At 44.7% G+C, this 6,000-nt stretch overlaps 1 protein-coding gene across 1 annotated transcript in view; it reads left to right on the top strand.

The window, feature by feature from the left end:
• Positions 1-672: 672 nt before the first annotated feature.
• Positions 673-6,000, top strand: part of LOC117407846 (zinc finger protein 271-like) — a 28,774-nt gene continuing 23,446 nt past the window's right edge. Inside the window, exon 1 of the mRNA XM_059014424.1 lies at positions 673-755. The gene's annotated coding sequence lies outside the window, so the exon portion shown is untranslated. The remainder of the gene's footprint in view (positions 756-6,000) is intronic.

The raw sequence follows: 6,000 nt of genomic DNA, 5'->3' as shown, positions 1-6,000 counted from the left end.
TTTAGTTCGCAGCGCAGTCTGAGGAAGAGTCTAAATCTGTGCCGCTGGACAGCAGGGAGGAATACTGTCCTGGATAAAGAATAGGAGACAAGAATACAGTTTAAGAGAAACTAAATAAAAGCATGGGGTAGAAATAGCAGAGGTTACTGCCTGGAAGTTTACTCGTAAAGAATGACCTTTCTGCTACCCTGTGCTGTATTTACCAAAAACAAGTTCACACGCACTGAACCTGCAAGACTAGCGAAGAGAAAGCTATGAAACTGCGAGCATGCCTGCGCCATTGTGGATCTGTTTGTGACAACGACGCTCAACTTGAATTAACCTGATATACTTCTAAAAACATTATCAGGGGTATCGCGTTAGTGTTTGAACATCTCATTCGGAAGAAGAGGACGGGAAATATCAATATAATTACACGAAACACAGATTATATATCTGCGTGAAACTCGCAGCATCGACGCTGCTGCAGCCTGATAGAGAAAGGACTATACCAACTCCGGCATGGGGGAGGGGTTACCTGAATTCAAATTGTATTCACTGAGAAAAATATAGAGCTACAAACAGCTCGATTATGATGTTAAAATTGAAAGTCATATTCATTTTTTATTAAAAGATCCCCGGTATCACAATTCCCTTTGCGGTTCATATTAGATGAATTGTCAGACCGCGCTGATGGGTTTGTATTTTGTGATTGGTATATTCCTGGTTCTGTGGGAGACAGACCCGTTCAGACACTGAGGGAGAGCAGAGAGGAGGTGAGAGAGTCTGCATGGAGCTCTACAATGTGTTTATAAACTACAGAGCGCTGTTATATTGTATTATTTTGAAAGGTCCGGGTTGTAGTGTGGTAGGAGCGCGTTGTTTTATCCGTTCAGACACTGAGGGAGAGCAGAGAGGAGGTGAGAGAGTCTGCATGGAGCTCTACAATGTGTTTATAAACTACAGAGCGCTGTTATATTGTATTATTTTGAAAGGTCCGGGTTGTAGTGTGGTAGGAGCGCGTTGTTTTATCCGTTCAGACACTGAGGGAGAGCACAGAGGAGGTGAGAGAGTCTGCATGGAGCTCTACAATGTGTTTATAAACTACAGAGCGCTGTTATATTGTATTATTTTGAAAGGTCCGGGTTGTAGTGTGGTAGGAGCGCGTTGTTTTATCCGTTCAGACACTGAGGGAGAGCAGAGAGGAGGTGAGAGAGTCTGCATGGAGCTCTACAATGTGTTTATAAACTACAGAGCGCTGTTATATTGTATTATTTTGAAAGGTCCGGGTTGTAGTGTGGTAGGAGCGCGTTGTTTTATCCGTTCAGACACTGAGGGAGAGCAGAGAGGAGGTGAGAGAGTCTGCATGGAGCTCTACAATGTGTTTATAAACTACAGAGCGCTGTTATATTGTATTATTTTGAAAGGTCCGGGTTGTAGTGTGGTAGGAGCGCGTTGTTTTATCCGTTCAGACACTGAGGGAGAGCAGAGAGGAGGTGAGAGAGTCTGCATGGAGCTCTACAATGTGTTTATAAACTACAGAGCGCTGTTATATTGTATTATTTTGAAAGGTCCGGGTTGTAGTGTGGTAGGAGCGCGTTGTTTTATCCGTTCAGACACTGAGGGAGAGCAGAGAGGAGGTGAGAGAGTCTGCATGGAGCTCTACAATGTGTTTATAAACTACAGAGCGCTGTTATATTGTATTATTTTGAAAGGTCCGGGTTGTAGTGTGGTAGGAGCGCGTTGTTTTATCCGTTCAGACACTGAGGGAGAGCAGAGAGGAGGTGAGAGAGTCTGCATGGAGCTCTACAATGTGTTTATAAACTACAGAGCGCTGTTATATTGTATTATTTTGAAAGGTCCGGGTTGTAGTGTGGTAGGAGCGCGTTGTTTTATCCGTTCAGACACTGAGGGAGAGCAGAGAGGAGGTGAGAGAGTCTGCATGGAGCTCTACAATGTGTTTATAAACTACAGAGCGCTGTTATATTGTATTATTTTGAAAGGTCCGGGTTGTAGTGTGGTAGGAGCGCGTTGTTTTATCCGTTCAGACACTGAGGGAGAGCAGAGAGGAGGTGAGAGAGTCTGCATGGAGCTCTACAATGTGTTTATAAACTACAGAGCGCTGTTATATTGTATTATTTTGAAAGGTCCGGGTTGTAGTGTGGTAGGAGCGCGTTGTTTTATCCGTTCAGACACTGAGGGAGAGCAGAGAGGAGGTGAGAGAGTCTGCATGGAGCTCTACAATGTGTTTATAAACTACAGAGCGCTGTTATATTGTATTATTTTGAAAGGTCCGGGTTGTAGTGTGGTAGGAGCGCGTTGTTTTATCCGTTCAGACACTGAGGGAGAGCAGAGAGGAGGTGAGAGAGTCTGCATGGAGCTCTACAATGTGTTTATAAACTACAGAGCGCTGTTATATTGTATTATTTTGAAAGGTCCGGGTTGTAGTGTGGTAGGAGCGCGTTGTTTTATCCGTTCAGACACTGAGGGAGAGCAGAGAGGAGGTGAGAGAGTCTGCATGGAGCTCTACAATGTGTTTATAAACTACAGAGCGCTGTTATATTGTATTATTTTGAAAGGTCCGGGTTGTAGTGTGGTAGGAGCGCGTTGTTTTATCCGTTCAGACACTGAGGGAGAGCAGAGAGGAGGTGAGAGAGTCTGCATGGAGCTCTACAATGTGTTTATAAACTACAGAGCGCTGTTATATTGTATTATTTTGAAAGGTCCGGGTTGTAGTGTGGTAGGAGCGCGTTGTTTTACCCGTTCAGACACTGAGGGAGAGCAGAGAGGAGGTGAGAGAGTCTGCATGGAGCTCTACAATGTGTTTATAAACTACAGAGCGCTGTTATATTGTATTATTTTGAAAGGTCCGGGTTGTAGTGTGGTAGGAGCGCGTTGTTTTATCCGTTCAGACACTGAGGGAGAGCAGAGAGGAGGTGAGAGAGTCTGCATGGAGCTCTACAATGTGTTTATAAACTACAGAGCGCTGTTATATTGTATTATTTTGAAAGGTCCGGGTTGTAGTGTGGTAGGAGCGCGTTGTTTTATCCGTTCAGACACTGAGGGAGAGCAGAGAGGAGGTGAGAGAGTCTGCATGGAGCTCTACAATGTGTTTATAAACTACAGAGCGCTGTTATATTGTATTATTTTGAAAGGTCCGGGTTGTAGTGTGGTAGGAGCGCGTTGTTTTATCCGTTCAGACACTGAGGGAGAGCAGAGAGGAGGTGAGAGAGTCTGCATGGAGCTCTACAATGTGTTTATAAACTACAGAGCGCTGTTATATTGTATTATTTTGAAAGGTCCGGGTTGTAGTGTGGTAGGAGCGCGTTGTTTTATCCGTTCAGACACTGAGGGAGAGCAGAGAGGAGGTGAGAGAGTCTGCATGGAGCTCTACAATGTGTTTATAAACTACAGAGCGCTGTTATATTGTATTATTTTGAAAGGTCCGGGTTGTAGTGTGGTAGGAGCGCGTTGTTTTATCCGTTCAGACACTGAGGGAGAGCAGAGAGGAGGTGAGAGAGTCTGCATGGAGCTCTACAATGTGTTTATAAACTACAGAGCGCTGTTATATTGTATTATTTTGAAAGGTCCGGGTTGTAGTGTGGTAGGAGCGCGTTGTTTTATCCGTTCAGACACTGAGGGAGAGCAGAGAGGAGGTGAGAGAGTCTGCATGGAGCTCTACAATGTGTTTATAAACTACAGAGCGCTGTTATATTGTATTATTTTGAAAGGTCCGGGTTGTAGTGTGGTAGGAGCGCGTTGTTTTATCCGTTCAGACACTGAGGGAGAGCAGAGAGGAGGTGAGAGAGTCTGCATGGAGCTCTACAATGTGTTTATAAACTACAGAGCGCTGTTATATTGTATTATTTTGAAAGGTCCGGGTTGTAGTGTGGTAGGAGCGCGTTGTTTTATCCGTTCAGACACTGAGGAAGAGCAGAGAGGAGGTGAGAGAGTCTGCATGGAGCTCTACAATGTGTTTATAAACTACAGAGCGCTGTTATATTGTATTATTTTGAAAGGTCCGGGTTGTAGTGTGGTAGGAGCGCGTTGTTTTATCCGTTCAGACACTGAGGGAGAGCAGAGAGGAGGTGAGAGAGTCTGCATGGAGCTCTACAATGTGTTTATAAACTACAGAGCGCTGTTATATTGTATTATTTTGAAAGGTCCGGGTTGTAGTGTGGTAGGAGCGCGTTGTTTTATCCGTTCAGACACTGAGGGAGAGCAGAGAGGAGGTGAGAGAGTCTGCATGGAGCTCTACAATGTGTTTATAAACTACAGAGCGCTGTTATATTGTATTATTTTGAAAGGTCCGGGTTGTAGTGTGGTAGGAGCGCGTTGTTTTATCCGTTCAGACACTGAGGGAGAGCAGAGAGGAGGTGAGAGAGTCTGCATGGAGCTCTACAATGTGTTTATAAACTACAGAGCGCTGTTATATTGTATTATTTTGAAAGGTCCGGGTTGTAGTGTGGTAGGAGCGCGTTGTTTTATCCGTTCAGACACTGAGGGAGAGCAGAGAGGAGGTGAGAGAGTCTGCATGGAGCTCTACAATGTGTTTATAAACTACAGAGCGCTGTTATATTGTATTATTTTGAAAGGTCCGGGTTGTAGTGTGGTAGGAGCGCGTTGTTTTATCCGTTCAGACACTGAGGGAGAGCAGAGAGGAGGTGAGAGAGTCTGCATGGAGCTCTACAATGTGTTTATAAACTACAGAGCGCTGTTATATTGTATTATTTTGAAAGGTCCGGGTTGTAGTGTGGTAGGAGCGCGTTGTTTTATCCGTTCAGACACTGAGGGAGAGCAGAGAGGAGGTGAGAGAGTCTGCATGGAGCTCTACAATGTGTTTATAAACTACAGAGCGCTGTTATATTGTATTATTTTGAAAGGTCCGGGTTGTAGTGTGGTAGGAGCGCGTTGTTTTATCCGTTCAGACACTGAGGGAGAGCAGAGAGGAGGTGAGAGAGTCTGCATGGAGCTCTACAATGTGTTTATAAACTACAGAGCGCTGTTATATTGTATTATTTTGAAAGGTCCGGGTTGTAGTGTGGTAGGAGCGCGTTGTTTTATCCGTTCAGACACTGAGGGAGAGCAGAGAGGAGGTGAGAGAGTCTGCATGGAGCTCTACAATGTGTTTATAAACTACAGAGCGCTGTTATATTGTATTATTTTGAAAGGTCCGGGTTGTAGTGTGGTAGGAGCGCGTTGTTTTATCCGTTCAGACACTGAGGGAGAGCAGAGAGGAGGTGAGAGAGTCTGCATGGAGCTCTACAATGTGTTTATAAACTACAGAGCGCTGTTATATTGTATTATTTTGAAAGGTCCGGGTTGTAGTGTGGTAGGAGCGCGTTGTTTTATCCGTTCAGACACTGAGGGAGAGCAGAGAGGAGGTGAGAGAGTCTGCATGGAGCTCTACAATGTGTTTATAAACTACAGAGCGCTGTTATATTGTATTATTTTGAAAGGTCCGGGTTGTAGTGTGGTAGGAGCGCGTTGTTTTATCCGTTCAGACACTGAGGGAGAGCAGAGAGGAGGTGAGAGAGTCTGCATGGAGCTCTACAATGTGTTTATAAACTACAGAGCGCTGTTATATTGTATTATTTTGAAAGGTCCGGGTTGTAGTGTGGTAGGAGCGCGTTGTTTTATCCGTTCAGACACTGAGGGAGAGCAGAGAGGAGGTGAGAGAGTCTGCATGGAGCTCTACAATGTGTTTATAAACTACAGAGCGCTGTTATATTGTATTATTTTGAAAGGTCCGGGTTGTAGTGTGGTAGGAGCGCGTTGTTTTATCCGTTCAGACACTGAGGGAGAGCAGAGAGGAGGTGAGAGAGTCTGCATGGAGCTCTACAATGTGTTTATAAACTACAGAGCGCTGTTATATTGTATTATTTTGAAAGGTCCGGGTTGTAGTGTGGTAGGAGCGCGTTGTTTTATCCGTTCAGACACTGAGGGAGAGCAGAGAGGAGGTGAGAGAGTCTGCATGGAGCTCTACAATGTGTTTATAAACTACAGAGCGCTGTTATATTG

This window comes from Acipenser ruthenus, chromosome 48, assembly GCF_902713425.1.
Source record: "Acipenser ruthenus chromosome 48, fAciRut3.2 maternal haplotype, whole genome shotgun sequence".
Classification (NCBI taxonomy): Eukaryota; Metazoa; Chordata; class Actinopteri; order Acipenseriformes; family Acipenseridae; genus Acipenser; species Acipenser ruthenus.
Note: the sequence above shows the minus strand (reverse complement) of the source record. Positions and strands in the feature narration are given on the sequence as shown.